Source organism: Bradysia coprophila, unplaced genomic scaffold, assembly GCF_014529535.1.
Source record: "Bradysia coprophila strain Holo2 unplaced genomic scaffold, BU_Bcop_v1 contig_232, whole genome shotgun sequence".
NCBI classification, from domain to species: domain Eukaryota; kingdom Metazoa; phylum Arthropoda; class Insecta; order Diptera; family Sciaridae; genus Bradysia; species Bradysia coprophila.
In genome coordinates this window covers 11804928-11823682 of record NW_023503493.1, presented here as the reverse complement: position 1 = coordinate 11823682, position 18755 = coordinate 11804928, and the positions used below count along the sequence as shown (strand labels likewise).

General features: G+C 35.2%; 1 protein-coding gene across 8 annotated transcripts in view; it reads right to left on the bottom strand.

The window, feature by feature from the left end:
* LOC119076646 (protein retinal degeneration B) overlaps window positions 1–16425 on the bottom strand; it is a 30764-nt gene extending 14339 nt beyond the window's left edge. For 4 of the 8 annotated variants that reach the window (XM_037183517.1, XM_037183518.1, XM_037183520.1 and 1 more), the window contains exon 1: window positions 16065–16425. The gene's annotated coding sequence lies outside the window, so the exon portion shown is untranslated. Of the gene's footprint in view, window positions 1–4573; window positions 4873–10594; window positions 10788–16064 lie in introns of those variants that run through there. The other 4 variants (XM_037183514.1, XM_037183515.1, XM_037183516.1 and 1 more) reach the window with 4 other exon arrangements.
* Window positions 16426–18755: the final 2330 nt, after the last annotated feature.

Below are 18755 nucleotides of genomic sequence, written 5' to 3'. Positions count from 1 at the left end.
CCAAAAATTTTGAGAAGGAATTTAGCGAAAGTTCACTATGTAACATCTCAATAGCGTAATGGTAAACTTGTCTACTTTCGTCTACTCGATTAAGTTGCCACAATGTGAAAGTTGACAATTCAGCCGCAGGTAGATTTGAATCGATTGTTAGATTTGTGAACACATCAAACCTGATTGAATCGGTTAAAGTCAAATGAAGAATCGAGGGAACAGTTTTCGCATGCATTGCCGGCAAAAGCACTGTTACGAGAACCGGTATTTAGCCTTAAAGCACCACGCTGGCTGTTGCGGGTTGGTGAGTGGACCACATTCCGAACCATCTTTTAGGATATTGTTCCTGTGCCTAAAGTTAGACTCAGATTTTTGTCGAGAGAGTTCATTGTCATTCTTCTGTGTTCATTGAGGGCACCAAACGCCCCCTCTACCCAGATTTTGAAGCTTTAGTATGCTTAGGAACTTTATTTTTATGCTAAACAGAGAAAGACCCTATAGAGAATTTGTCTTCACCGGTATTGAATCTGGATTTTCTTGGTGGAAGGCCAATACGCTGCAACTGAGCCAACCCGTTTCTGTGTTCCAAATCCTTGGTGGGTTGTAAACGCAGATTATTATTTGTCAAAACTACAGATATTGAAGGTACCAGTTCGATATTGTTGATGAGCAGAACAATTGCGACAATTACCATCGTTCATTATGCGAACATGAACGGTAATGTTGGTTACGAATACAAATTACCGACATAAATTAATGTCGTGGTTATGGATGGCGGATTTTAATATTCACCGCTCAGGTTATCATAATATGTGTTGTGGTTACTGGTCTCGTTTTTATTCGTACAAATTACAACGGCAGGAGTGGATGGATGCTTTAGTAATTGAATTTTCAACTTATCAGTCGCAATCAACATTATCGAGTACATCATTCAAGCCATTAAAAAATTACCTGCAATTAATTGATCACAAAGTGCCTATCATAAGTAACTTCCCACAACGGAAACCAAACATCATCCCTTAATTTGCATCTCGATACCACCACTTAACCACCATAAAATATCGTATCAGATCCCATCGGAAATTACCACGTTCATACGAGAGAGAGAGAAAAAAAACCGTTCAACGAAACTAACTTCCGGGACATAATTAATGGATTCTAATCATGTTTGCCATCGTCATTAATGTAATTGAAATCGCCCGGCAAAATGAAAAATTCTCCGCCGAACTAATAAATCGCATGTATTCTCAGCTCGGTCAATTTTGTAAATTCATGCATAAATGACAATGCCATGACATAGGAGATTGCGTGCCGGTGTTATTGGGTCATTGGAGAGTTAAGGTAAAAACCACTTGTTGTTCAGCCAATTTTCGTTTCCATTTAAAACGAAAAACCAAACAAAAAATGTTCAGGTCATTTTGTGCTTATAAATAATAACAATTCGTGTAAAGAGTTTGAACAACAACAGAGGGTCGGATGGGTTGTGTATAGTGAACGCATGGGAACAAATTAGTCTGGCTGTTTGACTGGTAAAACTTTACTCAACCGGAAATTTATCAAAGCGATGATTATGCACATGTGGGTACGCATTGTGTATGTTTGTTTTTTGCTCGATTTTTGTTTTTATTTAAGGAATTTGTTATTGTGTCCAAGCACGACAAATATCTATTTTCGTTTGCACGTCGGCCGGAAAATCGACACTGTCATTTAATTTAATTCCTGTGGTTTCTACCGAAGACTTTACAATAAAAGACAGAAGCGCTGAAAGTGAAGAAAAACCACCAAAAAGCTCCTTTCAAAGGCGACAATATAGCAAATTAATTTAAATTACTAACGGCGCACTTGCAATTTTCCAGGTAGCTTCATACGGCCAGTCCGGGCCTGCGACTACATCTGCATTCCGTATTCAAAGCATGTAATATTTTAGATATACGAAGCGAGTAAATATTCGGGTAATAGTAATTAAGATGATGATAACATATCAGCTGAGAGAAATACATACTTTTAATCTTGCCATATATTTGTACTACATTTTTAGAATACCTATTACCATCGTCTGTCAATAGGGTAACGGAAAAAGTGTTCCGAAAAAATTAGACAATGTTATATTGAGGGATTTTTGAACGTGGACCACGCTCCGTCGGAGCTATTTTCTAGCGACGGTTTGCTTAAGCACTTGGTCCCAATAGCCTAAGACCGCAATCGTTTAATTTTTATATACGCTTAGGTAAGGGTTCAAAAGTCGAAGGATGTGCATGATTTACTGCCGCTATAGACTATGGACATAAATGTGTGGCAGTTCATTGGATAGGTACTGTCAAGGGGATACAGAGCAAGAACAGTTATCTGACATGTCCTCAATCATTGTTAGAAAATATCAAAAAGAATATTTTAGCCAAAGGCCAGAAATTTTGATAAACTTTAAAAGGTGATATTTCGCACCCTACTGGACTTACTGCATTTAGCTGTGCTAATAATAGCCAGTTTAATGGGGAACCAAATCTGAGAGTAATCCTAAGAGAAGAGTCCATTTAACTCAATCGGAACAGCAAAACCATGTAACGTACCGAGTTAGACTACCAGAGTTGACAGTGTTTATAGGATATTTCCCAATCGTGAACGATTAGTCAATGCTATTGGTTCATCAGATAGATCAATCATGAACTATAAACTGCTCTGTGCCAATGGAATCAGTCCTCGGAACAAGGATACGCCCACTTAATCAAATCGTCGGATGCAAGAAATAGAATGCAATTACCCTGAGTGATTTTGACGATGCGATTAATTAAAGGAACCTTAAGATTTGTCAGGTTGTCAGGTACGAAAGAAAAAACCACTGCCATACGTTTTGCTACGTCTTAATCTATTAATCTTTCAGAATCGGCTAATCATTAGTTATCAACAAAAAATTACCAAAAATAACCGATTACCGCTCTCTGGTTAATGTGGTCCTATTTATTGAATTGTATGTTCAAACGAATGAAGTAATAGATTTTCCTTAGAATGCTTGGATGTGTATTGAACAAGAGAAGTAACAGATTTAACTGTTTTCTGTTTAACTTATTATAATTGTCTGAAAGGTTTATAGTATCACACTTCTTGCGAATCTGGTTGCTGATATTAGCAAATAATGTTTACTATCCGGTTTCTGAGTCAAAATTTTCCGTTTACAAAAATCACATACATTCCCCAATGGCAGTTTCCAGGTATTCGGGATACGGAGGGTACTCACCAAAAATCTGAAAATTTTTGTTTAACAAGTGAAGATCTAGATTTTCCGGATTTTGAAAATTATTGTGATTTGTTGTGAGTGTACAAAAATTGTGTTTAACAAATGAAAGTCTAGATTTTTATTTTCTGAACACGACTTGCAACGAAATACCAAAATTCGCAATCTAGATTTTTATTCGTTTGACGAAATTTATATGAGAACAAAATTCAAAACTGTTGGATTTCACTTTTGCGTGAAGCGCCTGTAAGAAACGGTTTACGCTATATTCACTCCTTAGATCGCTTATCGAAATACCTATGTTTGTTTTGTGACTTTAGGAATTTTGGGATATTTTCAAGAATTTTGAGAGCTTCTCGGAATTTTAAGAATTTGTAACTCATCAAAATAGGCTCCGGAATGTGAATCTTATTGGATTCAATCTGTCATCAGCTTTCTAAAAAGTATTGATAAGTCCTTTTTACAGATTAAGCTTTCTTAAGGAAAAAATGCGACAGAAAAGCGGTACGTCATTTCAATTATAGAACAGCGTTCTGTTTGACTGAAATTCGTTTAGGTCTTATTATGTATTTCTTATCTAGAACGTAACGTTTTTTATCTGGCACTAATTATATCATATCTAGCATTTCGTATTTTACTTAATCATATTTAATGTTTTATTGTTGAAAATTGAATTTTTATCTAGCTGTTTATTAGTACTCATATTTTTGGTCCGACCAAGAAGCTTACATCCAAACAACAATCTAATTTCTCTTATTATTTCCCTTTAAGATAACGACAATTCTACACGATCATTTGACTCAATCATTGAGTCTCAATGTCAATGCATACGCAAAATTCAATTCATTCTTAAATGAATCAATTTGGGCACATAATAATTTGAATGAACGTTATCATTATTCTAATAGACGCAGTAAAATATAAATTGGCATTCATCTCTTTGTATACATGTACACGGTATATTATGGTCTGTGTAGCAAAAAAAAATGATACAACAAAAAAAACCACTTTGCCTTATAATCGCTCGTTGTAAGCGTAGACGTCGAACAAAATGGTTTAGGTGCATGAACACAATACCTTGTAATGAACTTGAACGTTTATGAGAAATACAAAGTGATTGAAAATGAAGAAAAAAATATTTCTTTTGATTAATTTATGCACAAAGCCAGATGTAAGACAACAGAAACAATACAGAGCAAAATAATCAAACAAAAAAAAATGTCACACTCGGAAAGGGCAATATCTTTGTTCCAGTGTCGAATGAAGTTGATCAATAAAAAGTGAATTATATGTTCGGTGAGTTACTGGCTAAGGAGAGAACCGTAAAAAAGAATTACATATCAACTCACTCACATCGTTTCACAGTAAAATTAAATTTCACGTCCATACATAACACAAATATCGGTTCCGATTGATTGCATTTGATAAACTAAAAACAAAATTGATTTGTCGGTACTGTTTATCACACACGAATGAATGAAAAAAAAACCAGTGGGATGATGAGAACGTATAAACCAAATAGTTCCAGAAATAAACTCGCTTTTGCACTGAAAATATTACAAGAAAAAAATCTTCTTCTTTCTTCTTTCGCACGCAACACGTTTCCCGTTGACTATGGCCGAGTCATTTAACGGTTGCCTTGGAACTGATTTTAATGAAAATTTCCTCGACTCATTACTCTCCGATATGGATACACAGCAATCGGCTCTCCTCGAACCATCAACAAACCAAGAGAGAGATTTTTTATTTTAAAAGCTAAACAACCGTTTGCGCACACAACAGCGCAATGTTTTCACTTCCCGATAAAAAAAATAATAATAATTCGCTCAGCACACCGTAAGTTTGGTCGATCGCGAAGAGAGATGGATGGAGTGGAGAAAATCAACATCATTTCAAGTGTGACGTCAATTCGAGTGAGCTTGAGGAAGGTTTTTCTTTCGTTTGATGTTGTTGTTGATTCCTGGATGAGCATAACTGTAAAAAGCTTCGGCCGAAAATGGCAAATTGTGACGTAATGGTTGTCTTTGATATATTTTTATTGGTTTAGATATTTATATGAAAAAACAGTCGATTGATGGTATGCAATCAAATGGGGGGAGAGAACTATTTATGTTTATATTTATAGGCTAATGGCCAAAGCGAATCATAAAACGTCTCCAATAACATTTCGATGAAAAATAATAATTATTGAGTGGCATGTGTATATGAAACGTGAACGTGAAAATTTCCACTTTTAAGTTTTTATAAATTCATTTGGGAATAGAATCGTCGGAATAAATTCATACTTTGAGTCGTCTAACAACGACGAAACCTTAGAAATAAACTTGATATTTATGGGAGGATTACGTGTAATTCCACATAATCGATAAGGAAAAACCAACAATGTACGAAATGCCACATGGAAACTGGTCTGGCCTAGTTGTTCATATTATTACTACGGAAGGCAGACACGAACAAGTACACAGAAACAAGAGGAAAAAAAAACATGAAATAAAGTCGTCATCGGTTGTGTACGATATGATGCAAAAAAACAATGTTGTTCACCATAAATAGAGTCGTATTCGCAAAAGTAAATAATCGTTAAGAGGTTGATGTGCCTGTGGATTATTTTTGCGTTTTTGTTCCGTTGCGATCTAACCGATTGTTTATTATCCAAAATAAATATTGCCATATGACTAAATGAAATGCGAAGTGGTGTGTATACGTGCAGGTCGACGTGCAGTGCAACTTTAATAATGGAATTCATAATTATTTGCATACTGCCACAAGCACTTCGATTGTCGTAGATATGGGACTAGACTGTATACATAGAAGTAGTCTACAGTTAAGAGGATAGTGGATTGGCATTGGGGTTGACGATGGCGAAATGTAGCGATAACGAACGTACTAATAGAATATTACAGACGACTGGACGGAGACAGATAAAAATCTTTTACGCACAACTGTATCATCTGTTATGGACATCAACATTGATCAACCGTCAAAATTAGGAATGACATCCGCCCAATGTTGTCCTTTATACCAAAATGTATGTTAACACTAATGAAGTAAGAGATTTTGAATTGGGCGGTTGAAGAATCTTTTTGATCAGATCATGTGAAGTAATAGATTTGTTAACTTAGCTGATGCAATGCTTGCCATCGGCTAAATTGTAATCAACTATGTTATGAATACGATTGTTGTACAAGATTTACTAGATTTCCCTTCGGAGAGGCAGATAGTCTGAAATACGAAAAATCTCCAGACTCTAGATTTTCAGCGTGATTATCACTGTGAGAACGATATAAACTCAACCTGATTGAGCGATTCTTTTAAAGACCAACCAGCTACAATTGGATCTTTTTTAGCCCCGTACGAAGTACGAAGGGGCTTATAGGATTACGATGCCGTGTGTAATTGATGGAATTCGAAGCAGACGGTAAGGGCAAAGTGTTTGCCTATGTTCATAGATGACGAATCCGCAATAAAAATTTGGGCCGTCTGTCCGTCTGTCCTTCTGTCCGTCTGTCCGTCTGTCCGTCTGTCCGTCTGTCCGTCTGTCCGTCTGTCCGTCTGTCCGTCTGTCCGTCTGTCCGTCACGTCGATATCTTGAGTAAATCAAATCCGATTTCAAAAATTTTTTTTTCCCTGAAAGATAGTCAAAATAGTGAGGCTAAGTTCGAAGATGGGCATATTCGGGTCGGCCCTTCGTGAGTTAGGGCCACCTAAGTGATTTAAGGTCTTTTGGTGATATTTATGGCAAAACAAACGATGGAAATGTAAATGACACGGCAAATGATAGGTATTGTCAATACCAATCCAGGAAAAAAAAGTTTTTTAAAATCGGGTGAGTGGACCGTGAGTTAGGGCCTTAGAAGTGAAAAGCTACTAGGGCCCTATGTGTATTTTACATAGAACTCAAGTAAATTTCATTCGTTTTTCGTAATTTTTGTGTCATTTGGAAGGTAATCAAAAGCCGAATAGAATGTTGTTGAAAAAAAATTAAATTTGGGTCCTCGGACTAAGGCCGCTACTAGGGCCCTATGCGTATTTTACATACAACTCGAGTAAATTTCATCCGTTTTTCGTAATTTTTGTTTCATTTGAAAGATAATCGAACACCGAATAGAATGTTGTTGAAAAAAAAATTAAATTTGGGTCCTTGGACTAAGGCCGCTACTATGGCCCTATGTGTATTTTACATATAACTCGAGCAAATTTCATCCGTTTTTCGTAATTTTTGTTTCATTTGGAAGGTAATCAAAGACCGAATAGAATGTTGTTGAAAAAAAATTAAATTTGGGTCCTTGGACTAAGGCCACTACTAGGGCCCTATGTGTATTTTACATTGAACTCGAGTAAATTTCATTCGTTTTTCGTAATTTTTGTGTCATTTGGAAGGTAATCAAAGGCCGAATAGAATGTTGTTGAAAAAAAAATTAAATTTGGGTCCTCGGACTAAGGCTGCTACTAGGGCCCTATGCGTATTTTACATATAACTCGAGCAAATTTCATCCGTTTTTCGTAATTTTTGTTTCATTTGGAAGGTAATCAAAGGCCGAATAGAATGTTGTTGAAAAAAAATTAAATTTGGGTCCTCGGACTAAGGCCGCTTCTAGGGCCCTATGTGTATTTTACATAGAACTCGAGCAAATTTCATCAGTTTTCCGTATTTTTTGTTTTATTTGGAGGGTAATCAAAGGCCGAATAGAATGTAGTTGAAAAAAAATAAATTTGGTCCTCGGACTAAGGCTGGTATTAGGGCCCTATGTGTATTTTACATACAACTCGAGTAAATTTCATCCGTTTGTCGTAATTTTTGTTTAATTTAGAAGGTAATCGAAAGCCGAATAGAATGTAGTTGAAAAAAAATAAATTTGGGTCCTCGGACTAAGGCCGGTACTAGGGCCCTATGTGTAATTATACTCAATAAATTAAAATTTTAGGGCTATTTGAAATTTTTCTTTCATTTGAAAGGAACGTCGTACGGGGCTTCGTAATTGCGCTATGCGCAATTTCTAAGATGTACACATTCCATAATAATTTTACTTTAAATACATTAACCGGCGCAATAGGTTTACGGTCAAAGTAGGGTGACAGACGCAATAGGGTCACGTACGCAATAGATATACGGGTTTGTACGGGGCTCAGTCGCAGCAAACGCTCCGACTGTTCTGATGGCTCGTTTTTCTTATGGTCGAGTTGTAGAGAGGTGTCGGTCCCTAGAATCCCAAACAGGGCACAGATATTTTCTATCCACTCTATCAATTGTGTTAGGTCTTCGAAAGTGGAAAAACGAGTCTTCCTGGTCTCGTGTTAAATCTGCTACACATGTCCAATCGGAATATAAATGTATTCATGTTAATGCTAAGGTCAACGAGTTTCAGCCCATACTTTGTTTGATTAAATATCTGGTAGAAGAATGTTGTATGTTAATGAACTGGGACGACAATAATCTTTACACATGGATTCGCTTCAGCTGTTTCTATGAGTGGACCAGCTGAAGAAAATTAATGTCTAAATTTCACTGACCTTACCTGTAGAAAAATTCTTTAAAATTGGTGAGCTTTGGACACCTACTACTTCTAACGAACGGTATGTGTCTTATAGGGTTCCCATTTTTGAATTTTGAAAAAGAGGACATTTTGGCGTCAAAAAAGAGGAGAAAAAGAGGACGCTTTCACATTCAAAAAAGAGGATGAAAAGTGAATCTCTGACGCGGAATTACAACGACTGTACATGCACTTTGTGTAACTATTGCGTAACTTCCACCACAATTCATGCTGAAAACAAAAATATTCAAAAATGCTCTGTGCAAATATGCACTGAAGTCGTCCTGATATTCTTTTGGATTCCTTCTCAGTGATAACATCCACTTCAAAAACCTAAACACAGACTTCGTTTTACCTTATCCTTGCGTGATCTTTGGTATGTCACACAACGCTACACTATTTTATACTTTTAATGCGAGCGGAGCGTGTGAATTTTTTTTTTTTTTAGATTAAGATTTCGTTGTATTATCTTTCAGAGATTCTCTGACAGAGAAGATTAATAGTTAATGCTGCGCAGCGAAAATTTTTCGTTCTTTAGGTATGAGCTGCATCAAATTTACTTAAAAAAGAAAAAGACCTGAAAAAAAGAGGACATAGAGGACGTTTTCATCAAAAAAGTGAGAGGATTCTTATGAAAATCCATCTATCAAAATCGGACCCACTTCGTCTGGGATGGATATATACATGGTTTGAAAGGTCTTTGCCAGTAGACCTCAAAACAGGCCTCACACAGTCTCGAGCCACACCTGGTTGTTGGTGGAAGATCTTCGAAGTTGGAAAATATTGTTTTTTATCCGAAATTTTAGGCCGTTATAAATGATCGTTCCGGGTAAGAGTGGGCTCGTTGGAAAGCTGAGCTCAAGTACTTTCGGGTCATGCCTAGTTTGATTAGATTCATTGATATATGTTTGCAAAAAATGAAAGAAATTTTTTTCAAAATCTGTGTGAACTTTAGACAGGTCTGGGCTGGTACTGATGACGCTTAATGTGAACCTAAGATGCTAGTCGTAACATACATTGTCTAAGCTTTTCATTGATACCTCATTTGCAGTGCTCTGATGTTCTTAGAATTTGTGTAACAAAGAAGAACGAGACGAAATAAGGGGACATGCCATCTAAAAAGGCCTAGACTCTAGGGAAAATGGGTCCGATTTCTGCAGATTGTTTTCCCTTTACATACCTCACTGTTTTCGCAAATTTCTTATGATTTACTGTTACCAGCACTATAAAGTTCGCAGACCTGAAATTCAAGTGGTTCGTTGCATTCTGAAAATTTTAGCTTTGTCTAAACAATCTTACATCAGGTTTAATCAGGCATCGTTAGTATGCAATTTGAAGACATTATATTAAGAAAACTGGAACTAATCGTAATCAATTCTGTAATGTCGTCACATTTCCATCAAGTTCTGTGTCATAAACACCATTTTCAATCAGATAAATTTCATAATTTAATTAAGCCAGCGAAAAAAAATGTAGGTCGAGAACAAACATTATTTCGTCAAACTTTCAGTCTACAATTAAAGCCTATTGTTGTAACGTTAAATACTTTTCAATGGTTTGTGGTGGTTTGCCTGAAATATAATCACATAAGCCGTGGTTAATTCAACAACATTTTCACAGCTCTTCACTTTTGTTGACGGTTTCTTTTTTGAATTAGAATACTCATAATGCCCCCTATAAAATGTTAATTTGGACTTAAACACGTTCACAGTTGAGCTTGGAGAACATCAGAGTTACATAGAAGGGGGGAACTCAGAGAATCTTTCGGGTTTTTTTTTCGAAAGAAATTATTTCGTCAATTTGTCTGCCTTGGAAGTTGTTTCCGAATCATTTCCATACACACCTTTTACCTCTAATGTTGTAAGTGTTAAGCATGAAACAAATTTACGCAAATCACTTCAACCGTTAAAATCAACACATTCCCACCATATCACTGCAAATCCGATGGCACAAAAAAATATTAACAATTCTTCACCGAACACCGAAAACAAGTTCTGTTCTGTTGATGGAATTTTTAATAAAAAATATTTTCACATGCAAGTCGCGTCACTGACTGGGGATAAATGAAAGAAGAAAACTTAGAGCCACCGAGAGAGGTGAATTGAAGCCACATCGCGAAATAATATAGTCGGTTATTACATCACGGTTCTCAGATTCTGCGCCCCATCTAATGTCAAAGGTAACGTTTTGTATCATTTGGCTAAAATAAATATTCGCTTTTCCCTCTCTGGTGTGTGTAAATAAAATGGTCTTGATGCCAATAAAACCAATTCGGATGTGTATACGTTGGGGTTTTTTAGTTCTACTTTTTTTTGGGGAAGAGCATCATAACGTTGTTTATCAGACGAAATCTTCCACTTCAAAGCTAATAGGATATGATTCAGTAATGTTTTTATTTCAACGTATAAACGTCGTTCGCTTTCAATGTTATCTGAATGATATACCCATTAGAGATGTGTTACCATATATGAAAACCGTTTTTCGTTATGTAAGCGAGCACAGCATTTTACCATCAGCTTTTTCTATTCCTATTCAGAGAGATACACGTTTCGACATCAATGTATCCATCCGATAAAAAGAGGCAATATTTTGTTTGTTTGTTGATTGAACGATGGAGCAGATTTTTTCCGTTTTTAATGGCTCCGATGAAAGAGGATTTCAAGAGCAAACATGGATTTTAATTCATTAAAATTCATTAGAAGCATTTATAGTAGCACTCATGTGAGTCTGTGTATATAACACAAACAAACGGCCATTATGTGCAGGACAATGATTGTATCTCATACTTGGCGAGCAATGCAATTAATGACGTCATGCTTTGATTTCGGAACATTCTGTATAGCTAGTGGAGTAGGTTCGCACGTAGCTCATATTATATGTTGTATAAACATGACTGTTGTTCGTCGTAGTAAATGTTGTTGTGCCTCAACTTTACAAATTTAAGGATAACTTTAATGTTTGCGTTTATGTTGGTAAACATTTCGATCGAGCGAATTTAGGTTACGAATCACCAAATATAATAAGAATTGCCTTTTAGATGGGGGTCCACTTACACCATCATCCCATGTCCATTTTGCACAATGATGTGTGCCTCCCAACAAAATCTATCTGTTTGCCATATCATTAAGCGGGACAACATTATATATTTGCATCGAGCATAGGTTTTGGGGGAATGGAAAGAAAATGTGACGCAGTACATTCACGTAGGTAACGGTTTTTGTGTGACGCAATGAATTTTAAACGAATCAATATGATAATTTGCCCCAATTTAACTCATGCTGAAAATGTAGTACAAAAGAATATCGTCAAAGTGAAGCTATAAATTTTGCTGTAACTATAGTCCGTATTATTGGCACAGCTTGGGCTGGATGGATATACAATGTATACTATATATAGACCAGGTTTTGTTGTTGCGACCAAAAAAGATGAGGGATGGGAGTAAAACGGAATGTAACCGTTACCGTTTTGTTTACATGATGGGTTGAATGTCTTTACGTAAACATTGATAGGTAAACTTTGGTCTGGATATTTTCATCGATGAATTTTTATTCGGTTTGATAAATGGCATAAGCTGTGACTATAAAACTACAACATGGTTTTCATCATGTTTAGAGTTGACGGCATTGCATTGCATTATCTAATAAGATTATATGGCAAATTGCAACACATTCAATTAGTGAATTCATCATAAGAACAACAATTTCATCGGATCGAAGAAAAAGTACTCGAGAACCCAATTGCGGAAAAGTCAAGATGATGGCAAATGTACAAAGGTGTAAATTGGGTAAACTTATCATTAGGATGTTTATATCTTCGTATACGTACTAAACAGATTCAATCAGTTTATGTATTAGGGTGTTGTCCAGGGCCTATTTTTGGAATTCTTTTGGAAATTTTTTCCAAAATTTCCAAAAAATTGTCAAAACATTCCAAATACTGCGGACCAAATTTTTCCACCATTTGGAACGGTTTTGGCAACTCCTGAATCAGCCTTGCGTTTTAACTGACTCTCGATTATTTCTTGACACTATCAGGTTTCAAATGAAGACGAGCATGATTAATTTGAAAGATGAGAGCGTCAATAATCAAACAAAATCGTTGAGAGCCGGCTAAAACATAAGGCTCCGGAGTTGCCAAAACAGCTCGAAATTATGGAAAAATTCGGTTTTTGGACGTTCGCAGTTGTTGGAAAATTTGGCAATTTTTTGGAAATTTTGAAAAAAAAAATCCAAAAATCGGCCTTGGTGTTGTCTTAAGTTCGCTATAATTTTCAGAATTATCTTACATCTTCCTTTGGTAAGTTTTAGAAAAGTTAAGTTGTTTCCAAAAGATTTTTTGAATGGAAAATATTATCTTAGGCTCAGCCTGAGCCTGGTAACGTTATTTCAGGTAATTTTGTGATTTCTTTTTGTCAAAATGTTACTCAATTTTATCTTTAGAAAATCGATTTCGTATAAAAATACGCCTTGCTATTGATTAAGAAATTCTCTTATTGTTCGCTTGACAAATGGATAGGGTCCCATTCGTCCTCTTTTTAGAGGACATGTCCTCTTTTTTCGTCTCGCTCTTCTTTTTTACAAAAATTCTAAGAACATCACTTTTTTGAAGAAGACGTCCTCTTTGTCCTCTTTTTTTCAGGTATTCTTCTTTTTTAAGTAAATTTGATGCAGCTCATACCTAAAGAACAAAAAAATTTCGCTGCGCGGCATTAACTAATAATCTTCTTTGTCAGATAATCTCTGAAAGGTAATACAACGAAATCTTCATCACAAAAATTTTTTAGCTCGCTCTGCTCGCATTCTTTACCACCTCATTCTTTCATACATTAAATTAAAAGTTAGTCATTTTACAAAAACAGTGTAGCATTGTGTGAGATACCAAAGATCACGCAAGGATAAGGTAAAACGAAGTCTGTATATAATATGAAGTGGATGCTATCACTGAGAAGGAATCCAAAAGAATATCAGGAAGATTTCAGTGCATATTGCACAGAGCATTTTTGATTTTTTTGTTTTCAGCATGAATTACACAATAGTTGCCAAAGTGCATGTATAGTCGCTGTAATTCCGCGTCAGAAATTCACTTTTCGTCCACTTTTTTGAATGTGAAGGCGTCCTCTTTTTGTCCTCTTTTTTGATGCCAAAATGTCCTCTTTTTCAAAATTGAAAAATGGGAAATGGATCACGACATGGGTTGCCATGGAATGAAATACTTAAAAAATTCAAAATTTGGACCAATGGCAGTGCGATCGCATGCCAAATTTTGTGTGCTAACTTGTTTTAACTAACCAACCATAAAAATACGATCTATAAATGAATATGTTCGGAACTTGACAGTAGAGTTCCGATAATATGAATAATATCAAATTAAATTCAGAACTTGTCTTGTCAGGTAACTAACAGCAAACGTCACGAAACGGGGTAATTTTTGAATTCTTTTTTAAGAAAACGAATAAACTGAAAATTCGCACTAAAAACTGTATTGAACAACTTGAAGTAATCGGTAAACATATGTGAAGTTAAGCAAAATAAAATCACTAAATTATTGTTGGTTTTCCAGGTTCCAGAGACTAATAAGCCAACACAAGATAAAGAAAATATAAAGAGTTTATTCATAGACAACCGAATAGATTGAGTAGTATATATAAACGGACTAACTAGATTCGTTGTGACTTAGCAAGACATACTAGGACTGACTTGTCATGAAATAGTAAAACCAACAATTATTCCAAAAATGCTAAAAATGTGTTGTTGAATTTCTCAGGAATTTATAAAATATTCCGCTTTAGTGATGTTGGCTGTAATTAGTTAGCACACAAAATAGTTATAGTGAACTGGGTGCTGTTATTAGTTTCGCCGACAGAAGAGATATAGGAATATTCTTCATGCATTCTAATTGCAGTTTTCTATAGACACCGAAAAATCAATTTTTAGACTCTGGTGAGGAAAAACTTCAAATGGCCAATAATCCACAATTTTCAATCATTTTCGAGCGGAACATCAGAATTAAGATATTTTCGTTCCGTGTTCCGTGACTAATGTTTCCGATGATGGCTTTTTTCATAGCAAATTGGTAGATTTAATAATTCAAAAACATAGTTGAGCTACGGTCAAATTTTTGATGTGACAGCTCATTTTAAAGGGATTTCGATAGAGACTGCTAAATAAGAAATTTTTTTAAATAAAATTTTCCTGTTTTCCTGTTAGTCGTAACGTTTTTCAAGTATACTTGTATGTGGGTTAGGTCATTAGGGTAGGTTATGTTATTCTTTTATTTTAACTTTAAAACTCCATTCTCTAAATTAAGGCCAATAAATACAAATGCAAAAGCCCAAAGCGGTACAATACGTTTAAAACCACTATAAAAAAGCAATAAAATCGAAGGCATCGAAGGTCGCAGGAATTGAGCAAAAAGATATTCGGTATTTTTAACCCTCTAGCAAAACAAAACAATTTATGTATTGTGTCTACTAATGACCCAGTGGTGCAGGTAATCATCAATCGGTATATTGCATTCTTCGGCGATTGGAACAAGTTTTGAAATTCAGTTCAGAATTACCATAGTAATCGGCCATCGGAAATTCAAGGAAATTGTCTTTCGGAAATAACCCCCAGAACATTCGATAGATTTTGTTCATCTGTGAACCAGACCTCATGAATTTGATTCTTCACTGAAGCAAAATCGGGTCAGAAATACCAAAGTTATCGTCCCATTTAGAAAATAGGCAAAAATTCTTTTGGGAATAACTCAGCTGATCATTAGTCCGACATCGTACGAACTTGAACCCAAAAATGTTATTCCACGTCGATTCAAACCAAAATGTGTAATTAAAAACCAATCAAAAACTCTTTTAGGAATAATCTACTCGATAATTAGTTCGATATTGCCCACCTACGAACTCGACCTCTTGAATTCAAATTTCATTACTCGTTGATTGAAATCAATTTTTTTTTTATCGGTTCAAATAGAAAGATAATAAAAGTGTTGTAACTGTGGTTCATTGTGTAACTTTTAGAACCCTAGCAGCTCTATTGTTAACTTGACTCTATTGCCTTTTAATGCAGGTCCTTTTAACAGTTCTATACTTTATTATGTAAAATTTTGCGATACATCGATCAACGATAATGTACAGTTTCTGAGAATTTTCATTGTTATGCACGTCGTCTGGTGGAATTGCTCAGATTTTTATTTTAATTTTCTAATTTTCTTTTGAGCCTCAGACTGGATTAATTTTCAAATTGCGTGAAAGTCTGAACCGAAATATTTTTCTGAGGGTCCGGAAGTTTTTTTGAATGACTTTTTGAGCAACTCACCGACAATATCCTTTAGCCTTTTTGACGGGAATAGTTTGAAATAAACGTTCCTCTGCAATCATTTGATACAAGCACTTTGGTTTTGTTTTCAATTATGCGAATTATTATACCACATTCTTATCACGAATTGTTTACACAAAACTTTGTTCACAGATGATTTTGTTTATACTTTACCGACCGACACTCGAGGAAAAATATTGCTGCTGTAACAATGCTTACACGATTTGTCATTTAAATTCAATAAAAATTTTCGAACGGTTTGATCACACTTTGAAAGAATGTTCAGAAAGTTTTCAATTCACTTATTACTAAAAACATATATCGAACTAACAATAACAACACAATTTGATCCAACAGCTCTTTTTCATGTCAACTGTCAAGTGACATAAAATCGATGTCCACCCACACATTCGCACATCGAATAATTATAAAAAGCTGTGAGCCGCTTTCAAAATGTACGCAGCAACGTTGTCACGACGAGCGCGATATTCGAAATTGATGGTTATCTGAATAAAAACGAGAATAGCGTGAGAGATTTGTGCTTATTTTGAATAGTCTTGCAACCGAGAATTCATTGTTTAAAAATCTTTGTCGTAACCTTCTATGGACGCAATATGCTGGATATATTTTTTCATTCTTTCTGCGTGATTTACTTTATTTTCTTCACTTAAATGCGGTGAGAAGATGTCGTTTTTTTGACGCTCTTTCTGATGACAGTTCAGGTGAAATCTTGTTTATTTTTTAACCTCTTTAACAAGACTTTTTCACAACGCAGGCGAGAAAATTGTCCTTTTACCCCTTCGCTGAAACTCTGGAAAAAGTCGGAAATTGCATTTTTTCTGATAACTCGATCTTCGACACCATCGAAATGCTATTTTCAGCTTTTCTTCCCTCGTTGAACCAAAAACTATTTTTCTCTTTGCAGCTGTCTCTTTGTTTTGGTTCACCTAAAAGTTTGCAGCCAGCGCAAAGCGGACATTTATCATTTTCTTGGTAAGTAAAAGTTACAAATTGCATTTCTATGGTGTTGTTTGTGGCCATAGCGAAGCGAGTTAAAAACAACGTTTTTCACAAAAAAAGGTTTCCGAAGTTTCATGAGGAGAGAAAATGACTATTTTCTCGCCTGCGTTGTGAAAATAACCATTGCTACGCCAACAGTGTCCGTCTTTACAAATAAATTGTTCATATTGACAGAATTATAAGCGGCAATTTTCAAATATTTTACTCTGATTTAGGCATGGGCGATAATGATAATGATTATCGATAATTATCGATTATCGATAATCGATAATTATCGACTTTTTTATCGAAAATTATCAAAAAAATATCGATATTTATTGATATTTTGATAATTATCAAGATATCGATAATTCGATAAATGGATATTTCGGTCCGAAAATCCGATATTTATCGATATATTCCGATATATCGGTACATTATCATGAATTTTCAGATATATATCAAAATATCGATATTTTGATAATTATAGATAATTATTAAATTATCGATAACGATATTATTAATCAATTATCGATAATTTCTTTCGATTGATATTATCGATAATTTTGAACGTCTCCCATCCCTACTCTGATTTGATTATTTGATTATTGTGTTTGTTTGTTTACACATTTGAACCTAAGAGGAATTTTGTACGACGAAATGTAGTCCCAATATCAGTTTGTATAATACATATACACATTTCGTAACATTTTACACTGATACATGTATGCGTTGACGCTATTTCGCTTTTGATAGTTCAATTTGCCCTCTTAATCGAGAAGACAAACACACAGACCTATAAACATTTCGTATTTCATGTTGGGACCACATATTTTACGTAATTTTGTTCGAAATTTCCTCTCTAGGTATAATTACTCTTAGATTTGAACAGTTTACACAAGGGAACAATAATATTTTGTGCCACCGAGAATTGAAATACGACTCTTTTCAGCACTCATTTTAGTGTTGTAAAGTGACTTCTTTCAGCACCCGTTTGATGTGATATTATAACACTCAAAACAGTGTTGATATGGAATTTGTATGAGTTGTTACAGCATTCGTTTGAGAAAATGCAAAGCAATGTGATCGATCAAATTTGAAGAGTGATTGTTTACAATGAAAATTGTGATTTTTTGTGCTCTTGTCTATTTCAACTCTCGGTTGGCACAAAGCATGATGTGTTACACGTATTGTAATGAGATTTTTTCAGCACACGACCCAATTTTCCTTACTCGCTAGGGTCTAGTGCTGAAAAAATCAACATTACAATACTTGTAACACAACATACTATTACATGACTAGGGATAAAAAGATGAAAAGTAGAGTTTTCGTGTGAATTTTGTTGAACCGAGGCGAAGCCGAGGTCAATAAACACACGAAAACTCTACTTTTCATCTTTTTATCCCGAGTTATGTAATGGATTTTACATGCTGAGGGCGTCGAAAGAAGTGCTTAAAACATGAAAAGTACGGTTTTCGACGCATGTAGCATGTAAAGATCAATTTCTTTAAAACAAATTGTAATGGAGGAGTGAGGGTTAAGGTCTTAAAGCTTCATGGACACTTTATTCAATTTACGGTATTAAGGGCGGATTAAGCTTAAGGGTCTGTTCTGTCGCAGTTTTCCTACATCGGCAGGATCATTAATCGTTTTGTACTTCGTTAAAGCATAAGTCGTTCCAATTGCGAACAT